This window comes from Neofelis nebulosa, chromosome 5 (assembly GCF_028018385.1).
Source record: "Neofelis nebulosa isolate mNeoNeb1 chromosome 5, mNeoNeb1.pri, whole genome shotgun sequence".
NCBI classification, from domain to species: Eukaryota; Metazoa; Chordata; class Mammalia; order Carnivora; family Felidae; genus Neofelis; species Neofelis nebulosa.
This window is the reverse complement of record NC_080786.1, coordinates 154,290,107-154,311,552: the sequence shown is the minus strand read 5'-3', so window position 1 is coordinate 154,311,552 and position 21,446 is coordinate 154,290,107. Positions and strand designations below refer to the sequence as shown.

The 21,446-nt window shown below is 44.5% G+C and overlaps 1 protein-coding gene and 2 long non-coding RNA genes across 4 annotated transcripts in view; 2 read left to right on the top strand and 1 right to left on the bottom strand.

Annotated features, from left to right (window-relative positions):
- DSCAM (DS cell adhesion molecule) overlaps positions 1–21,446 on the top strand; it is a 701,711-nt gene that overhangs the window by 297,508 nt on the left and 382,757 nt on the right. The gene's annotated exons all lie outside the window — the stretch shown is intronic.
- On the top strand, positions 9,943–11,787 carry LOC131512867 (uncharacterized). The gene is made up of 3 exons (XR_009262345.1): positions 9,943–10,249; positions 10,654–10,795; positions 11,378–11,787. It is a non-coding gene; the product is annotated as an uncharacterized LOC131512867 (long non-coding RNA).
- Positions 11,397–20,318, bottom strand: LOC131512869 (uncharacterized). Its single transcript, XR_009262348.1, has 4 exons — positions 19,748–20,318; positions 12,716–12,754; positions 12,284–12,373; positions 11,397–11,500 (listed from the first exon to the last, which is right to left on the bottom strand). It is a non-coding gene; the product is annotated as an uncharacterized LOC131512869 (long non-coding RNA).

The following is a 21,446-nucleotide window of genomic DNA, read 5'->3' as shown; positions in this document are numbered from 1 at the left end:
TCAGGGCAGTGTATGTACCTGAATTTGGATGCATTTCTTCAAAGTCTTTCTGGACATTAATACACAGAACAGATGATTCTTCCTTAATGATTCACTAAGTCTTATTGTTTTACTTGTTAACGTGTGTTTGATAGATTTAGTCATAAGACCACAATGTTCAGAAAGCTGGCCTTAGGTCTTCTAATGCATATATTTCTATGCACGCATATCTTTCTCTGAAAACCCACAGGACTGCAGGTGTTAGTACAAAGTATCTTTCTCCTTAACTGTGTCTTGATTTCCTTTATTATTTCTGGCTCCCTGTATTCTTCTCTCAATACTTTTCAAAATTCATATATGCAGAGTGCCTCAGACTTAAGACCCTACCGGAAAGAAAAATCCTTTCCTGTCAATTATAGAAACCCGCTGCCTAATAATGATAAGCACATATTTCAAAGTGTTTTAGTGAGTGTGTTTAAAAGTTCAGCTCTGGAAAAGACCTCTGTTCATTTAATTAGCAAGAAAACAACTCTTAATTTCTGAATAGAGTAGACTGAAAGCACAGTACAAAGAACCGTTTGGGACGAGGTTAAGATTCCTCTCTTAAAATACTTGCACTTAAGCTTTGCAGTTTATTCTTGCGGATTTAGAACATTTTTTATCTGATGCTTATTTTATGTGCCTTGTTCTGTTTGTAAATTCACCCTCCACCTGACATGTTCAAAGCATGCAGCGAATACTGCCGTGGACCCCTCTTCAGACACTTCTGGGTTAGTTAGAGTGTAGTAATGTGAATTACTTCTCTCTTATTGAAAGTTTGTACATCTTTTTGTAATGCGTAGAAGACACAGATAAACGGAAATAAAAAATAATGGTGGCCTGTAAAAATTGTGACATTTGTCATTATTTTGATGTATAGAAAGGCCTCTCCTGTGGCAACATGATATTGATGTGATGTGCAGCTGTATTTTCTTCCAGAACACTCCTTGTTTCATTGTTAACATACATTAACGATTTCTTTTGATAAAATATGTTGTCAGTGCTTTGGTGGTTCGCTCAGTATTTGTGGGTGGAGTTCATGTGGCTAAAACCAGACCGGAGTGCAAGAAAGGAGGGGGACCCTTTTCAGACATTTTGGCCTAAAGAGAACGAGATACAGTGCAGGGGAGAGCATATATCAAAGGGAAGGCCGTTTCTTTTTGTAAATACTCGTGTATTATCCGTCTTTTTCTGATTAACATTTTCCAGCTTTTGTATCCTAGAAAATTGCACTTGTTGGCTCTTTTACCAAGCTTCCTATGATTTGGAGGGATGAAGCCCATATCTAATGAGAGAAGAACACACAAAGAAAATAAACCATGGTCCTGGTGCTCCAGAAACCCAGTCCCGTGTGGGGGTGATGGAAGGGATAGACTTGGTAATTAAGATCGACAGGAAGCAGATCGTGCCTGTGTTATAGTGGAATCTCCGAGTCCCCGAGGAGCAGGGAGAGAGAGATTGGTTCTATCTGGAAAATCGATGGAGGCTTCTTAGAGGAATTGCTGTTTGATCTCTACTCTACCTTCTCGAGAATCTAAACGTGCCTTAATTAATGTTTAGTGAATGAATTAATGAATAGAGAGTGTTTTGTTTTCCTGTGTTTTGGTTGTGCATGTGAAGGGGGGGCGAGCAGGCTTCTGATGTAGAAGGGACAGCCCACAAGCCCGACAGCTGATAATTAGTCAATATTTGTTAAGAATTCATGAATTCTAATAAGGATATTGAGGCTGGATCATACATGAAAGTAAAGCATCCCTAAATGAATAATGCAACTCTGTATAACACCATTTGCAAAAAGTTATCCATACTAAAATTATAGGTGCTCTGAGCCTAAAGGCAGTGTCTTCTTTATCGTGTTTTCCCCATAGCACTAAAAAAAAATAAATATTAATAAAGCCATTATGTAAAGAGAGAGCCACCAGGAATGCCCTGGATTATGTCCGCATACAGGGAATGCACCTTAGTCTGAATGTAGACAGCTATGCCCTATTTCCCTTTTGCAAAAAGCCTACAAATTGATTTTTATAAATTTACCGATGACACCATCCATCCTTTCTCGTCCTGGGAAAAGCATATGCACAGGAAGGAAAGCATGGCCTTGCCTCAGCTTGGCCACTAATTATAGGTGACTTTAGCTGCATTCCATCTTGCTGTGATTCTGTTCATTACATTTGCAAATGGTCACAGGATTGCAAACTTGTTGTGAAGCGGTGAAATCCTTTTCTTAAATAAAATCTCATTTGCAATCTTAGTATTTCTAACATATAATCTCTGGTTGAGCCCACGTGAACGTCTGGAGACCCAGAGTCCAGCCTGCTCAGCGCCTGCCCCCAACGCTGTCCCCGACCCCCACACCTACCCTCCCCCACCTGCTCCTCCCCTGGGGATCCCTGGGGACTCCGGGGTGTGGAGCTCCCCAGACAACCACTGGACTGTGATCATGAGGTTCCTCCCTGGCCCCAAATCGTGATCTGTAATAAATCTTTGTCTGGATTCCTTTTCATCCTATAAAGGGCAAGTCTTCTCTCCAGTGTATGAGTTAATTTACCTTAATGGCGTCTTTATCCTCTACCCCTTTGCCTGTGTAAGAAAGATGCAGCCCAGAGAAATAGATCTCAACCTTTATTGTGTACGAAACACTTGAACGGTTCATTGAAATTCAGGGCGCTGTCCTGTTTCTCGCTGTGTATGCCCTGCTTCCCAGTCTTACTGAGCAAGTCCGTCTGAGAGGCCGTGGATCTGATTTGAAAACAACATCCCTGATGATTTTAATAGCAGGTGGTCCACAGACTACACCAGGAGAAAAGAAAACAAAACAAAAATAAAGTAAGAGCATTGCTGTAGGATTCAGAGGATGGCAAACAGAGAGTAAGCACCGTGTCAAAGCGAGTTTTCATTTCATGCTTAGGGATTGTTCCCTTTTATGTTTGGGCCAAATTCTACGTGATCCCACGATGGAGACTTCGGGATCGCTCATTAAGGTGGAATTTTTTCCAAGAACACTTTAAAACTGGGGCACTTTACGGTTTGGAGCTGTTACAATAAGGAATAAGTTTGAGGAAGTCGCGTATTATGATGTAACCACCAGATCCCATTCCTGGAGGACGGTGCCGGTTGGATGCAGTGGGTCCTGCTGGGTTCAGGCCCCTCTCTTCCGTATTCCTGGTGATTTGCTTTGGGCTCAGTGAGGATCCCCTTACATCTCTGAGCTAGGCTCCCTATCAAAACCGTGGGGGAGCCCCTGCTCTGCCCCAGCGTGAGCTGAGCCCTGCGTTTGCCCCTTCTGCTGGTCCCTAGCCCACCAGCTCACTCACTCACCTCCTAATTAGTGTAGACGGAGCACTTTCTCTGAGGCCCCAAGATGAATACCGCTGGCCCCCACCCCAAGGAGCTGTAAAGCCATATGGAAGAAATGGGGGTACTTTACATTATGCAGAAGTGCTTGGGACGTGTTTCAGTTTGCTAGGGCAGCTGTGATAAAGTCCCACAGACTGATGGCTTACACAACAGAAGTCTCTTGTGTCCCAGTCCCGGAGGCCTGAAGTCCAAGGTCAAGGTGTGGGCAGGGCTGGTTCCTTCCGAGGGCGGGGAGGGAGAATCTGCCCATCCTCTCCCCTGGCTTCTGGTGCTCCCCAGCATCTTTGGCGGTCCTTGGCTTGTAGACACATCACCCCATGTCTGCTTGCTTCCTCACAGGGAGCTGAGCCCCTCCTACTCCAGATGACCTCATCTCCGATTGCCTCTTCGGGAATCCTGTTTCCAAATAAGGGTCTGATGTACTGGGGATTAAACATACCGTATTTGCTCAACATTGACTTGGTCAATACGTGTTAAAAAAGGAGGTGGTTGGGGAGAAAGGGAGGAGCGAGGGGAGAGGGAGACTGACTTACAAATGGGTGATTATTGACTTCTGTCCTTGCAGATGTTTCTGGAAATGGGCAGTGCTTTCAAATAACTGTGAGAAAGCTAAAATTGTTCTTTCCCTTGTGGCCGCTCTAATGTCATAAGACGGGATTAATTAAGGGAAGAGCATGCTATCTGAGAAAGACTGAATTGGGGTCCCCAAATTCACATGTTGAGAATAATTCCTCCTTCCCTGGGCACTTCAGTGGAACTGATGGATGGATGGAGTGATTCTGTAAAAATGTAAGGCAGCTCATACTCTCTGCTCACATCCTCTGGCGGCTTTCCCTTTCATGCTAGGAGAAGCCAAAGTTCTACAAAGTTCTTCCTCCCCTGTGCTCTGATTTCCCATAACCTTAACACCATTTGACACAGCACGCCTCTTCCTCGGTTTCTTTCTCGCACCCCATCTGGAAGGTGGGCGCCATTCTGTCCACTGATTGCCTGGCTGTTCTGTCCCCAGCATGTGGGGCAATTCCTGCACGGAGTGAGTGCTTTCTCAAAGTAGCTGCTGTGTCAGTGAGTGGACCAAGGACCTAGAGACTGAAGGGGCACAGATCAACAACACACAGTCTGTGACAGCCACTGCGGGGAGGCGGGTTGTACAGAAAGGATATTACGTAAGTTATTCGGATTTGTAGACCACACTTCTCGCCAGCGCGATGGGCATGCTGATTTCTCTGGGCTTTAGTTGCTTCACCTGGAAAATGGGGACAGTAATTGTACCAGTCTCTTGGGTAACTGAGAGGGTTCAGTAGCTAATATCGTGAAGTTCTAAGTGCTTATGTTAGGTAGAAACAGTCAACTTAGTACATTTCAACATCTTTATTCCTTTTCCGTTTTTTTTTTTTTTTGAAGTTTTTCTATCATGAACATGAATTGCCTTTATGATCAGAATTAAAAAAAACCGCCTTTAAAAGCAAACAAAGGGAATACAATGCTCACATATGTCTGGTTTAAACGTTAGTGCCTGAGAGCTTTGTTCTGGGCTCAGGTTTGCACCAGAGGACTTGGTGGGCAGGTCAGGACTCCCAAATCTGCTATAGCTCCCCTCTACCGGAAATAACAATGTGCCTCACCAAGGTAGATCGCTCTGTCTGTGCACAGTGGCCCCTCTTATCATATTTTCCAATGTGTAAGATTTTAAAAAGCATATATTATCCTTTTGATTCTCAAAACAATCCTGTAGGGAAATTAAACCATTTTCTTTAATAACATGGGATCTGATGCTGAGATTTTTGCCTCAAATCATATCCGTGGAAGGTGGCAGAAATAAATACCAGCTGATCCAGCTTCAGTTATTGTCCTTTTGCTCGAAGCTGCCTCCTTTTTAGCCACAATTCCTCCTGATAATAAATCTTTTTAAAACCATGTCCAAGTAATTAAAACAAAACAAAACAAATAAAAGGATCTCCCAAGATAGAATAATATGAGGGAGGTAGGATGTTTAGGAGACAACTTTGCTCTTTTTTTATAAAATCCAATGGCCTTTCTGAGCTTTGACATGAGGAAGAGTTTTAGGAGTGAGCGTAAGGTCCATTAACATTTCAGTTAGGGGCGCCTGGGTGGCTTAAGTCTGTTAAGCGTCCAACTTCAGCTCGGGTCATGATCTCATGGTTTGCGAGTTCAAGCCCCATGTCAGGCTCTGTGCTGACAGCTCAGAGCCTGGAGCTTGCTTCGGATTCTGTGTCTCCTTCTCTCTCTGCTCCTCCCCAGCTCACACTCTGTCTCTCTCTCTCTCAAAAATAAATAAACATTAAAAACAAACAAACAAATACAATTGCAGTCAAATGCTCAAAATATCCAATTTTAATTCTCTTTCCATCCTGACAACAAACAAACAAGCCATGTCCAGGCCTGCCCAAGTGGGATTCTGTTCCAGACAACCTGCAAGGCATATGTGGGACAGGTTGAGAATTCGTGCTCTGCTCTAATCCAGGTGTCCTGTCCAACACCTGTGTGATCTGCCAACTTGTCTGTCTCCCACCCACCGGCCCAGAGTGTGTTCTATATTTGTCTGCTGGTCCTTCCCACTAGACTCTGAGCTTCTGAAGAACAGAAACTGGCTCTTATATATCCGCACATCCAGCTCCTGGTACATAGTAGATGTTTAGTTCATGTGTGTTAAGAATTGAGTTGAATACAGCTTTAGGGGTGCCTGGGTGGCGCAGTCGGTTGAGCGTCCGACTTCAGCCAGGTCACGATCTCGCGGTCCGCGAGTTCGAGCCCCGCGTCAGGCTCTGGGCTGATGGCTCGGAGTCTGGAGCCTGCTTCCGATTCTGTGTCTCCCTCTCTCTCTGCCCCTCCCCCGTTCATGCTCTGTCTCTCTCTCTGTCCCATAAATAAATAAATAAATAAATAAATAAATAAATAAATAAATAAATAAAAAGAATTGAGTTGAATACAGCTTTGAAAAATATGTTATCACATCTAAACTGAATTTACACAGTACTTACGATGACAGTAGTTTATTTTTTGACCCTATAAAATGTCATAAATCTCATGTCCTAATTAGCAAATGAAGACAAAGGTTATAAGGAAGTTAGTGCACACCGAGACGGAACTAGCCTCAGCTGGCGTTTGCTGAGGACGAATCTCGTGCTGTCACAGCTGATCCTTGCCCTAACTCTGTTCCTGTTTTTGCCAATGGATGAGGACACGAGTCTAGGGGACTTACTTGCCCAAGTTCCTGTGTATTATAATAAGCAGAACAAACATTTCTTTTCAGTGCTTACCCTGCATGCACTGCTCTTGTAAATCTTCTAATATGTGTTAGATCACTCGATTCTCCCCTAAACCCTTAGGATAGGAAGGATTGTTGTATTCACCTTACGAATAACTAGGCACAGAGGATTAAGTGAAGATGCAGATTAGACTAGAATAAATGGTGGACCACGATCAAAACCCAACTTCTTGGTATAAAAGGTCATACTCTTAACCCTGACCCCCTCTTGGGGAACCAGGTCTATCCCAGGCATAGTCTAAAGCACAAGTCCATCCTTTTCCCCAAAACTAGAACTTTCTATTTTTCTTGTCCTATATTAGCTGACCTCACAGAAATTCAGAGACGACATCATAATGCTATGGCAACTTTAGAGGTAATGCTGGCAGAGATCATTATGGCCGCCCATTATTCGATGCCATTCTATACGTTATTTCCAAATCAGAGAATAAGAAAAAAAATAGATAAAAGAATACTATGGGCTAATTACCCTGTAGAAAAGTATTGCATAAAATGATGAATAAATTAAAAAAAATCTGTATATATTCCACTCCTAAATAATTATCCTGGATAATATTATTTTTAAAGTACTCTTCAAGTGAAAATAATGTTGGTCAAGAAATATGTTCATGAAAACAAGCTCTTGGTGATGAATGTCATTGGCCTGTGAGTAAAAGGGGAAAGCTGATCCCTGCCTGTGGGGTTCAGGCTAAGTCTCTCGGAGCCGGGTCTGTGCACCTTGATTCCCGTGAACGTTGTCCAGATGCCAGAGGCCCCTCCAGCTACACTTGAGATGCACGTGTTTCCTCGTCGATCTTCTTCTTTTTCCTTTTCTTATAGACGAGAGAAAGTACAACCTTGACTTTCTTCTGAACTGTCACAAATGACATTTACTTTTTTCCCTGTGGAAACTACTCAAAATAATTAATATCCAAGAATATAGTCTTTATACAACTACTTTGCTCCTAGAGAAATTCGAAGGTTAGAAAATGTCAAAAAGAACCTGAATTGATTTTGCCACCTGGGGTGAAGTTTTCTGTTCTTGTTACAAAAGTCAATTTTCATAAAAAAATTTTCGTATACCATACCTTGGGAATATCTTAATTTCAATGGATAAAAAAAAGCGTATAGTTGCCTGTTTACAGTTTTACTTTAATATAGAGCATTGGTATTAAGGGTTTATCATCCACTTTATAAATTTCTGATCTTCTGTAGGAATAAAGTAAAAGGAGAGTCACTCAAGTAAATTTTAAAATACTGACTCATATGCTTTCAGTCATCTGTGGGTGAGTAGCTAGATGGGTGGATGGATGGATGGTTGGGTGGGTGCATGGGTGGATGGATGGTTGGGTGGGTGCATGGGTGGATGGATGGTTGGGTGGGTGCATGGGTGGATGGATGGTTGGATGGGTGCATGGGTGGGTGAATGGATGGATGGGGAAATGGATGGATGGGGAAATGAATAGATAGTGGATTCATTTCTTTGAACAATGCTGATACATTGGTTAAATGTTGTGCTTGTGATCTTAAGTTGGGATACTGGAGAGAGAGAACAACTTTTAAATAGGCTTGGGATATTTAAAATATCATGTCTGTACGTTTATAACACAATATAAAGAAATGGTTTTCACATGCATTTGTGCATGTGTGGATACATTGAAGAGGATGAGAGTAGTTTTGATCATCTGTAAGCTTTGATAATGAAGTACCATTGTCTTTACAATATCTGGAAGCAACCTATGGATCCTTAAAATCATTTTTTATTCCACTTCCCTGCCTTTGCTGACCAGCTACAAGTGAGATTTTTTTTTTTTTATCCTACCGGTAAAGTCAGTCAAATCGAATGAAATTCTTTCTCTTAACACATACACAGATCCAGGCTGAGGTCTGACTATATAACACCATTAACTGAGGCTCTCTTGGTGGTCCCTAGGGCACTGTGAGATGTCCCCTTGCCCTTGGACTTTTCCTTCTATCCCTGTCTCTTTGACTTACTCCACAAAGTCTTCTGGATGTTTCCAAACACTCCCCACACACTTCTGCCTCAGGGTCATTCCATTTGTAGGTGTCTCTGCTCAGGATGCTTTCTCCCCAGGTGACCACTGTCTCTCCCTGTCTCTCCCCTTTGGGTCTGTGCTCCTGGGTCACTTTTATCAGGATGGCCCTGACCATCTCATTTCACAGCACACCTGTCACCTTTGATCTCCTTTCCCCCATTCTTTTTTGGTCAGGAGCCTCCTTGGCCCCCTCCATGTGACCTAGCTGACCACTGTATTTAAAATCATGACCTTATGGGACATCACTTCTCACTTCCCTTTCTCTTTCTCTGTAGCATCCATGCCGCCTCACATACTCCTTTATCTTGTTTGGCATCCGCGTCCCTCTTATCCGGGGGGTGGGGTATCTCCTGATCCTTCAGTGACATATCCCTAGTGCCTAGAATAGATCCAGAGGGATCTGCTGCAAAACAGTGGAGAGGATTTAGGTGTGTGTGGCGGGGGGTACGCAGATAGGATTAACCATTGGTTTTACTGGAAACCATAGCTGCCTTATCTGAAATTTGTTAGTATTTTAGCCTCATTGTTCATTCTCCTTGTTGCCCACCGTTGTGAACCGAAGGAATTTCCTTATATAAAGTGTCTACAACAACCTCTTTTATATAAAACAACATTTATTTGGAGCCACTCAATTTACATGACCTTTTTTCTTAAGCAGCAATGAAAGGATAAAAGAGTTGACTAAAACATAATGTAAAAACTCTCCAGTATTTGAAGATGTTCACCTTGAATCGATCGTTTTTTTGAAATGTTTATTTATTTATTGGGTGGGGGAAGGAAGGGGAGAGAGAGAGAGGGAGAGGGAAAGAGAATGAATCCAAGCAGGCTCTGCACTGTCAGCTCAGAGCCCGATATGGGGCTCAAACCCATGAACCGTGAGATCATGACCTGAGCCAAAATCAAGAGTTGGATGCCCGACCGACTGAGCCACACAGGCGCCTCTCATCTTGAAGAGATTGTGGCTATTTCAGTTGCCGGGTTTTGGAGTCTGGGGTGGTTGGACCCCAGCTCTGCCACCTGGCGGCCCAATGTCCTTGACCCACGTTTGCCCTCCCTCAGCCCAGTGCCCGTCTGCAAGTGGCACCCACGTCAGTCACTGGGGCGGAGGACTGAGTGGGGTGCTGAATTGCACTTCCTTGTTGTTGGTTCATCAGTTTCATTGAATTTCTGTCTGGAAGGAAGGCAGGGAGGGGGCAGGACCAGCACTGTCCGTCACGTGGCTCGGGTTCTAATGGCCAGAGCCCTGCTTCCTCCCACGCGTGGGGTCCCCTCTGGTGGAGAAGGCTCGGGGATCAGGGTGGACACCTCTGCCTGCTTCCTTGCGCTCCCTGGAGTTCTGGTGGAATTCTGGTGGAATTCTATGGTGGAATCCACATTGTCCTCCGTTTGCCCCACGCTTCCTGAGCAGCCCCCTCCGTGAGCCAGAAGCTTCCAGGCATGGAGCCCAAGAGTGGGAGACACTGACATAGGCCTTGTCTGCAGGGCAGGCGGTGACACCTGCAAGGCTCCAGTGAGACAACGAGGTGTGCTGATGCCAGGAGAAGAAATGGTCAGGACCTGTGGGCATGTCCCCTGTACGAAAAGGCAGGCACACTCACGTACAGGGGGAGATGTGGAGTGAGACAGATATGGGGACATGGGCAGGGTGTCATGCAGAGGGGACCTGAAGGAGAAAGAGAGTGTGGTGTGCTTGAGGTGGGGAAGGGTATGGGGGAGGGGACAGATCAGGTTCAGAGAGGGAGGCTGTGGATGCCAGCAGGCACTTACCCTGCAGCGTCCCGTGGGCCACAGTAATGGTCCTGTTTGCGTTAAGGAGACACAGACACGTCACTGCTGGGGAGACACAATCACGTTTGCAATATAAACTTCCACTCTGCCTGCGGTGTAGCAAGTGGTTGGGAGCAAGGGGCTGGCCAGCTCCCGAAGTGGGGTGATGCTTGAGTCATAATGCAGGTGAGAGCTGTGGGGAGCCTGACCCGGAGGACAGAGGACAGGACTCCGGCAGAGCTGAGAGATGACGTGGCAGAGAGTGGAATGGACTTGGTGGCACCATGGGTGCTGACGGAGAGGGAGAAGGAAAAAGAGGGAGGGCGAGGTGACTTCTTTACTGGGAACTGGATGGGAACCCCCATGGAGGGAACCAGGCGAAGTGTGGGTTTCGGGTGGAGGAGGAGGAGTGTGGTGTTGGAGGTTGATTTTGAAGTATCTCCAGGATTTCTTGGTGGAGGGGAGACTGTCTTTGTATGTGAGACAACACATTTTCTCTAGGAAAATAGGTTATTTGCTGTTGTAAATCAGGCAGTTGAGTCCTTTTATAGGGTGGATGTGGGATAATTCAGAATTTTCCTAACATGGCGTAAAATGGGTCAGAGGGTTTTACTTTCAGTGCGGAAGCAGTTAGAGGGATCACCTGAAATCAGAGTTTCCCAATGGATAAATCGTAGACAACTGGTCACCTAAAAGGGTGGGAATCCTTTCTTTACCACAAGAAAGGGTTTTCTACCACACTCTTATTTACCAACAAGGGTCAGATGGAGACCCTTGGTCAAGTCTGTGTGTGATTCTAAAGAGAAGAGGACGATCAAGTCCAGAATAAGGACGGCTATTCTAAAAAGATAAACAATATTGGGAGAACTGATGGTGTTTTCTTTCTTCGAACTGAATTTGTATTTCACAGTTTCCAGGTGCTGGTTGGTGTCTTTTGCTTGGTCCAGCCCCTCTCGAGGTCCAATTATATATGGAGCTGGGGCAATTGTCAACAGTTTGGTGTGTGTTATTTCATCCTGTTGGTGAGGCATCCCTTGAAAATAAACAGCACCCTCAGAGTTAAGACAGTATATCTCCAATGTAGAAACTGTCTCTTCAAAGTATTGCTGGGGGCAGTAGCAAATAAAAAATGGCAATCCAGGGGCGCCTGGGTGGCGCAGTCGGTTAAGCGTCCGACTTCAGCCAGGTCACGATCTCGCGGTCCGTAAGTTCGAGCCCCGCGTCGGGCTCTGGGCTGATGGCTCAGAGCCTGGAGCCTGCTTCCGATTCTGTGTCTCCCTCTCTCTCTGCCCCTCCCCGTTCATGCTCTGTCTCTCTCTGTCCCAAAAATAAATAAAAAACGTTGGAAAAAAAATTTAAAAAAAAAAAATGGCAATCCTGTTTCAATAAACTTTATTGCATCCTGTAACTATGCTTTGTAACTATGCTCCTGTAACTATGTAGATAAAGGTTCTTAGTTTAGTTTTGTTTTGTTTTTCCTGCATAAAAGAGAAGAAAGACAGGTACCAGAGGGAGAGATGGCCAAGGGGTATCCTAATCCTCTGATATTTTATAGTGAAAAAAAAAAATATTCCCTCGAAGAAGCAAGGTAGGTTTTTAAGGTGGTTATGAACATTTCTTCCAAACTCAGAGACATGCGGGCAACATTCTTAAAGCCCTTTTATACCTAAATGGCTAAGGAGCTTAGAAATTTACCTCGAATCTTTCTCATCCAGTAAGATTAGGATTGGGTAGGAGCTGATGTGAGAGAGATGATTGTAACATATCCACTGACAGACAGAAATGACCACCAGTCTCTGAGGGTCCGGATACAAACCTTTGATCGGCTGAATTCTTAGTATTAAGGAGATCCATGTGGCTTTGGAAGGCTTTGAAAGGATCCAGGACTTTTAAGATAAGGTTGCTCCTAATCAACACAAGCAAACATTAGAGCTTGGAGTAAAATCTCTGCAAACATAATTCCTATTCAAGAGGAAAAAAAAAAAAAAAACAAACTATTTTAGCAGCCACCAAGGAACCCCACCACGTTCTGTAATAGAAACACACAAAACTCGTGATGGATGTTTGTCAGTGCCTTTTAGCCCTGGAAGGTGTGGTAAAAGCTTTCTGGTGACTCACTCAGGAACCTTCCCAAAGGTGAGTGTCATGGCATGCTTTGAAAAAGAGGGGCCCAAAATGGAAAGCCTTGACATTGCTAAGGGTAAACTATGTCTCGAAGCATACCTATGAGGATTCTCTGGCTACTCACCCCGACTGATTGTTGCTACACCAGCTGTCTTCCTGGATTCTGAAACCAGAGACATTGCTTTTACAAGGTGATTTCTCGAGACTAACTCAGCAAAAGCAAAGGACACAATAACTGTCCCGCAGCAGGGGAGGAGAGACATAAGGGCATTTCTCAAGCCTCTGGCCTTAAGGAACCGAGCCTAGAACTAGAAATATGAGGCACGAACACTCACAATTTATCAGTAACGTAGGGCAACGGTGCCCACAGTATCTAAACATGAAGATCGTAGCTAAGCCGTCTTTCTTTTAGGTCAAGGAATAACACCATCCGGTAAATACTGGGAAGGGATATTTTAAGCCAGGGCTGTCCTAGAAAATCCAGAGCAAATGTTTATGCATATCCTATTTGTAAAAAAAAAATGCTTATATTTTACATTTTCTAAATACGTGTAACAATATATCAGAGGCCGGGAATTAATATAACAAAGCGATCCCATGATGTTCTTAGATGTACGGCTTTAGTCCTTAGCTTCATGTGGTGAGTCTTGCCTTGTGTCTCTTGTATCTTATTTGAGCCACATGCGAGAAAGAAGAGAATTCCACATGGAATGGCATTCTAGCATTCACCGTTCACTGTGGCCCAGGAGTCGTGGCTTTGGCCACACACGCATCATGGAGAGCTTTGTGAACGAAAATCGATGGTAACTTACCAAATCGTCCTGAGGGCTTTGAGGACTATTGTAGTCTCTGGCACTGAAGCAGCCCAGTGCTGAAGGATCATTTTTGGGCTTGGAATTTTAAAATGGGGCCATGATATTTTGGGACACAAAGAGGGAGCATGGCTGCAAACCTGTGTCACTAGACACTGTGGAAATCTCGGGGATGTCTGGACGAGAGGCTTGCTCTCACGTTCTCATAGCTCCGAGTAGCGCATTCTTCAGAGAGAAAGGAGAGCCCCACACAGGGGTCCTGTCTCAGGCTTTCACGCAGGATTCCTCCCTGGGAGGCAAGAGTGGCTTCAGGCTTCCTTTGAACCAGTAGCTATGACAGCCAGAACCGGCACTGCTGGATGAAAGCACTGGGTTTGTGCCAGGGCGTTTCAGTTACCCACGGCTGCAGAAGAAACCACCTCAAAAGTCAGTGGCTTAAAACAAGGGCTATCTGTTCGGCTGGTGCCTTTGCAGGTTGGCGGTTTGGGCTGGGCTCACCCGGGCTGGGGCATGCATGCGTCTGGGTCCAGCCGCTTGTCAGCAAGGTGGCTCTGCTTTGGGGAATGGCCAAGCTGTGTTTTGGTGTGATGGAAGGAACTGCTCCATTCGCTTCTTGTCATCAGCAGCCTAGCCCGGGCTCGTCCGTGGGGCATCTCAGCAAGGTTCAGGGAGAGAGAAGGTGTTTAAGGTCTCTGAAAGTCCCGGTTGGGGGCTGGAACACCGTGACTTCTTCCTCATCGTGAGGAAGGTCATCGTGAGACACAAAGCCCCTGCCTGTGGCTCTCTCCAGAGTGTCTCAGTCAGCATAGTTCCTGGCTTTCTAGCTGGTTCTCAGACTACTTTCATTATCTCCAGGACTCCAAATCCCATCCACCTGCCATGCCAACCCTCATCCCAACCCTCTCCTGGAAGATGGCCTTGTCTCTACATAGCTAGAAAGGGGAGAGCAATGGAACAATTCTGTTTAATTAATATTCTGATCACATGGACCAGGGTCCATAAGGCCAGGACCCCATGAGTAGCCCTCACATCCCTGGCCTGAAGAAGCCAGGAAAAGGGGTGGAGATCATTTGGGGCAGTAGAGCTTCCCTGGAAGGCTTGGCCTTGTGCTAAGTCACATGCAGCGTGAACAATATCCTGCCCTCTCCTCCACATTCAGGTCTCTCCTGAAAACACACGGTCCCTGCCGAGTGATCCGCCGTAGGGACATCACAGCTCTGCATCTAGAACCAGTCCCATTTGAGCAGCTGATGGGGCTTCCCTGAAACCCCAAGATAAGAAATTGAGTGCAAGCAGTTCATTTCAGAGGCAGTCCCAGAAAATATCCTAAGGAATTAGGGAAGGGAGACCGGAAAGGAAAGAAGGCAACGATGTAAGTGTTGTGCACTGAGTTACTGCCATTCGTAACGGGGGCTCAGTCCCACCTGGGGAACCCCGAGAGACCTGGTGGATTACCCTTAAGGAATGATCATACCTGACAGCCAAGGAACCTGCCGTATCTGTGGCTGAGAGCTGTTCCTGGGGACTTTGACCCCCCAACGCTCGCTGTCCTGACTGCTGGCGAGAGAAGCCTCTCAGGTACCGGGGTGCAGCTGTTTGCAGTAGGACCCCTCTTGGCCAGAACTGGAACACAGGTGCCTCACAGCATGAAGTGAACTTTGTGAGGCCACACGGCCAGGAACTAAATCTGACTCTAAAGTCCGTGCTCTTTTTGGCTGGACGAGGCGCCATCCCAACCACGGAATACATTGCCCCCAAAGGGAGAGGATAGGCCAGAGAAAAAAAATGTGCTGGGGAAAGATGGAGTGAGCTCGGCAGGGCTGAGGGCCCAGAGGATGGATGGACATTGTGGAAACGGAGAGCAAGTAAGCAAAACAGGAAAGAACAGGAGAGAAGAAGAAATGATGATCACACCTGTAGTTGCTGGGATCCTAGATGTTGTTGGGTGTGCAGAAGGCTGGGTGATAAAAATCAAAGGCCACCAAAAACTGACTGTTTGAATATCTTAGCAAACCACTGATGCATTCAGGGAAGAGTTCATCAGCAATGTATAAATGTTCTTCTTACCCAAATAGTGTTTGTTTCATGGCAGTCTGGGTCCTGTGACACAAAGCCCCACATTCTGTAATGATCTATTCTGATCTGTTCTAAATGCACCCCTGCCCTCTGCTAGACAGAAAACAGGGAGACCGACTCTTTCAAACCCTGGGGGCATGGCGTCGCTCTTTAGTGTTATGTTCCCAGGTATATTTATTGGATGCCCTATTATATGCGTATATTTGCATGAAATAAATACACCATGAATAAAGATCCACTTTGGGAACACCATCTGCCAACACAAGTGGTGAAGTGCACATTCTTATTTGTGAAGTTTTCATGAACTTTTCTGGGATCTCGGGAGCATTATTCCTTGTATCAACGTCATGTGGATTAACATAATGTGCTTAAATTCCATAGGTATCTATGAAGTTTTTTTTTTTTTCCCTGAGCCAAATAAGTCACCTTTCACCAGAAAAACTGAATAAAAAATGAATGAGTAAGTTTGCTGGCCCAAATTCTGTGTTTAGCTGACATATTGTATACCAAGAGATTGCACTGATTATTAATAAATGGCAACACCACCCCCCGCAAAATGCTAGAAAAGCTTAACTCTATAAAATGCTTATATTTTATTGTTTATATTTATGTGTATCTTAACATAGAGTTAAGATTTTATATATTAAGAGAAGTTAATTAAGATTTATATGTATATATAATACATATGCAGTACAATTTTTACAATTATCTAAACTTTAACAAAATCTAACATTGTAAATTCCTTAATCAATCACAGCAGAAAAGGGGGGGGAAGACTTCATTCTACAAATACTCATTGTGTTACTTCTTTGCATTAGTATTTTTATGCTAGTAATATTCTGGAGAAGTTCAGAAATAAAGACATAGAAAAGGAAGAAAGAGAATTCCCATGTGTGGTGTTCTCCCATAACCACACTAACAATAAAAGTTTTCTAATATCTCTTTGTTGCTTTTCCCAATTTTAGATTTTTTTTTTTTGATTACTCGTGTTGAAAAATACCAAATTTTTAAAAAGTTTAATTTGGGAGAATTTGTTCATGAAAATTCTAACTTTTAAGTTGTTTATGATCAGTTTTCTTAAGGACCCAAACTGCCACTAGTAATTTTTTTTAAGGTAGATGTGACATGTTTTGTTATAAACCAAATTCTGTTCATCAGATTAAGCTCTCACATTTATTCAAATTCTTGAGACACTCTTTGCGTTACTGACTCTGTTCCCTGTGCTCTGCTTTTTATCTTCATGACTTATTTTAAATTTTTTTTTTTAACGTTTATTTATTTTTGGGACAGAGAGAGAGCATGAACGGGGGAGGGGCAGAGAGAGAGGAAGACACAGAATCAGAAGCAGGCTCCAGGCTCTGAGCCATCAGCCCAGAGCCTGACGCGGGGCTCGAACTCACGGACCGCGAGATCGTGACCTGAGCCGAAGTCGGACGCTTAACCGACTGAACCACCCAGGCGCCCCATCTTCATGACTTATTTTAAAACTGGAAGTTTATGCCTCTTAATCTCCACCACCTAATTGGCCCATCTTCCCATACCCCTACCCTTTGGCAGCCACATTTGTTCTCTGTACTTATGAATCTGTTTCTGTCTTTCGTTTGTTGGTTGCTTGCTTTGGTTTTTAGGGTCTACATATAAGTGAAATGATATGGTATTTGTCTTTATTTTATAGTACCCTTTAGGTCCGTCCATGTTGTCATAAATGGCAAGATTTCATTCTTTTTTATAACTGAGGATATTCTCTTGCACATGTGTATCCCACAACTTCTCTATCCGTTCATCTGCAGATGGGCATTTGGGTTGCTTCCATATCTGGGCTACTGTAAATCAAGCTGTAATAAACATAGGGGTGCACATATCTTTTCAAACTAATACACAGGCCCCCTGAAGATGTAGAGATGAAATGAAAGTTGTTTTGCCCCCGACCAACTATAGACATCAGTTGATCAATTTTGTTTCCTTTCCAAGGGAAAATATTTGTCATGCACCAGCAAGGGCCCGTGAACTCCAGTTTGAAAAGACTCACCAAGTACAACTCTCCAGTTTGAAAACTGGGGAGTTGAAGCCCAAAGAGATAACGTGACTTAGATTTAGTTATCAGTGTTTATTGTTTCAAAGGGGAAAAATTAAATTAATGAAGGCATTGGAAACTACATTGCATTCTTATTAAATACACTTTGTAGGATTTGTGGTTGATGATCGTGAACATCAAATCTGACTTCCCTGTTGAGCAAAATGAACGATAATCAAGTGGAACAAATTGCATTGCTGTTATCCCTTCTTGTTGATTTGAGCTAGCACATGATAACTGAACTGACATGGGCTTTGTTTGCTTAGCTCTTCTCCTAAGGAGACCTGCATGCATTTTGCACTTTGAATTTATACCAGTTTTCTACTAACTGCCTAGTCCCGACCTCGATTTAATCAAGAGTTCTGTCTCCCTCTTCAGTTTAATTATAGCACATACCCATGGAAAGCACATATTTTATGCCTAGTTTTGTTCTAGAATGCTTGTCAACCTGAGCACTGTTGACATTCGGGGCCAGATAATTCTTTGCTAACGGGCCAGGGGGGCTGTCCTGTGCATTTTACAAGATACTTAGCAGCATCCCTGGCTTCTACCCACTAGATGTCAGTATCACCCGTTCTCCCACTCCCAGTTGTGACCAAAAATGTCTCCAAATATATTAACCCAATGTCCTCTGGAGTACAAAATTGCCCCCCATCGAGAACCCGTATTCTAGGTACAGCAAGGGTTGTAAGAGTATTGTAAGACCACAGAGAGAGAGGGTGTTTCTAGAGCCTCTTGTGGTCTTGTTTTGTTAGAATCTGCTAGAAGCTAAGCAAACAAGGGCCATTTCAGCTCAGTTATCGTGCGCTAATTCAAACGTAATCATTGGTGATGATTTACATACACGCCATCGTCATCCAGTCTCAGTTTGTTGGTGTTTTTGTTTGTGTGTTTTGCCCCCTCAAGAACTTACAAAACTGTAAATACATTTAGGACATTTAAATTGTTGATGGCAGGGGCGCCTGGGTGGCGCAGTCGGTTAAGCGTCCGACTTCAGCCAGGTCACGATCTCGCGGTCCGTGAGTTCGAGCCCCGCGTCAGGCTCTGGGCTGATGGCTCGGAGCCTGGAGCCTGTTTCCGATTCTGTGTCTCCCTCTCTCTCTGCCCCTCCCCCGTTCATGCTCTGTCTCTCTCTGTCCCAAAAATAAATAAAATTAAAAAAAAAAAAAATAATAAATTGTTGATGGCAATCTTTGATTTTGACACACTTTCACGGGAAAAGTATTTGCTGGAATATAGTAGCATTGCGTTTAACCTCACCCTCCATTTGACTTGCTATGATTATAGAGCATCACTTTCTCTAGAAGGAGGAGGATATTTACAGTAAGGCAGAGCTACCGACATGCAAGCCTGACACACGTATCGATGTGTGGGCATTTCAGGTCACCCCTGAAATTTAACTTGAAGTTTATAGGTCCATGGCTCACAGAATTTCTTCTGGTGGAAATTTATCCCTGCGTTGAGAAGAACTAATCTACTGCATGCATAATGTAGGGCCAAGGCTAATGTCATTCGGGCAATATATTGGCTCAGAGTAGTTATATGTCTTGAAATAGATGAGAGGTCTGAAATAATATACGTATTCACGGGTATTAGGAGTCAGGAGCTATAAATGTTGGGATCCAGACAACGCAAGAAGGGTAAGGCACATGCTTTGTGATCTAAATTACCCAGGTGATGGAAGTTTCAAAGGTGCCTGTTTGTTATTGTTGCTTAGGTTTGTTGTTCAAGCAAACAAGTATCATATTAGGGTTCTCCAGAAAAATAGAACCAATAGGGTGTGTGTGTGTGTGTGTGTGTGTGTGTGTGTATTTGTGTGTGTGTACACATACCTGCCCCACCAAATTCTGGGCATACCCTCCCTGTGCATTAAATGCCAGTATCTCTGTGAACCAGAGTTTATCAACCCAGAGGGTGGGACTATAGCTGAGGCTCAGGGCCACCTGCAGGGCCAAACAGGTGCTTCAAGGTGAGACCAAGGGGCTGGATTCAGGAAAGCAAGAGACGGCTGCTGCTACAGGTACCCAGTGGCAAGGGAATGGAGAGCCCGATTGCACAGACAGCACGTGTCCAGCGTCCCTCCTGTGTCTCAAGAGCTAAGGCTCAGGCCAGCACAGGGCTGCAGGTCCCCGAACCACCACAAAACGACAGGTTTTGTAAACCTGAAGGCAGGAGGAGGGCAGGGGGGAGTTACCTTGTATTTATTTGCTGTTCTTATATCCACGGCCTTACTTTCAGCTGCTTAAATCATGACATTTATGGTTAGGTCCAGACAGAATGGGCTAATGCCTATCCACACTGAAGACAAAGGGACGCCTGGGTAGCTTAGTTGGTTGAGGGCCCAGTTCTTGATTTTGGCTCAGGTCATGATCTCATGGTTGTGGGATCGAGCCCCAAGTCGGGGCTCTGCACTGGGTATTGAGCCTGCTTAAGATTCTTTCTCTGTCTCTCTCTCTTTGCCTTTGTCTCCCCTCCTTCTCTCTCTCCCTCTCTATCTCTCTCTCAAAAAATGACTGAAAACAGAACATTAAATAGCATCGTGGAAATGCTCAAATTGGATGGATTAGTTATCACCTGGGTTGATGTTATGGAGCAGGCCAGCAAAGGTTGGTCTTAGGTTCTAGGGGGAAAAAAGCACTAACAGAAAAGAGAGAGGGGAAGAGAGGGAGGGGGAGAAAGAGAGAGCGCTAGAGAGTAAGAGAGATAGGAAAGAGTAGAGAAGAGAGAGGGAGAGAGAGAGATGAGATGAAAGAGAGAGAGAGAGAGAGAGATAGATAGATAGATAGATAGATAGATAGATAGATAGATAGATAGATAGATTTGGGCCCTAAAGGCAGTAACGTGTGTGTATCTTAGCAGAAAGAGCCATTTGGATTTCTCCAACACCGTAGGGCGCTGCAGAGACCCTCCCCTCCTCCTGCTTCCTCCCTGGGCTGGCGTTTCTTTCCTTTCTGACCCCTGCCTGGTCACAGAGAGAGATGGATTTTGACAGAATCAGGAAGAGTTGTTCTATTTCCATGGCAACGTCAATTCACATTCTGCAGGTATATCGCGGCCACTTAGGCCACGGACTAAATGAAGGCTCCTGAAGGTTCTGGCCAAAAATAACTTGGCAGGCCACCGTTCCTCCCAGCCCCACGGAGATGGGCATTAACTGACGGGATGCCAGCTGTCAGCTCCGCTCCTGTCTCCCTGCTAAAGAGGAAGGAGCAGGACTTGCCAGTGCTTGGGGGAGGGGTGCCAGCCAGGGGCTGCTCCATTGTTTCCACGGGCTCAGAAATAGCTGAATGGAACATGAAATACATTCTAACTTGTTCACCCCAGGGGCGCCAGATAATTTGTATTTCAGCACAAGTATTATAATTACATAGCTTAGAGTTAGAATTAATTAGCATTTGGGGAAGTCATGATAAAACCGAGCAGTTATTAAAAAATTAATTTTAATAGAAATCAGTTTGGAGAGTGTTGCTTGTCTTTTGAAAGAGGATTGATTGATTGATTGATTGGTTTATGACAGCGAAGGGAGGGAGAAGGATAACATGATTCAATAGTCCCATAACCAACCTAGAATAATAACTGCCCTTATCATTGGGTGTTACCCATGGGTAACTAACTCTCCAGGGATAGTGGATAGATACTGAAAACCCAAACCAGTGGCACAAATGCCCAGCACGTTTAAAAATAACTCAAGAGTTACGGTAATGTTTGAGGGTTACCTGTGGGGGGAAAAATGCTTAGTATTATCCTTTAAAAAAAATACATCATCTCCCAAAGAGATGGGTTATGTCAACGTTACTGATAATAAACACAGTGGAGAATCGCTTCCTATATTTGTTCTGGACACACAAGATGCTCAGCAGGCATTAGCATGGGTCGGAGAGTAACTCCCGCAG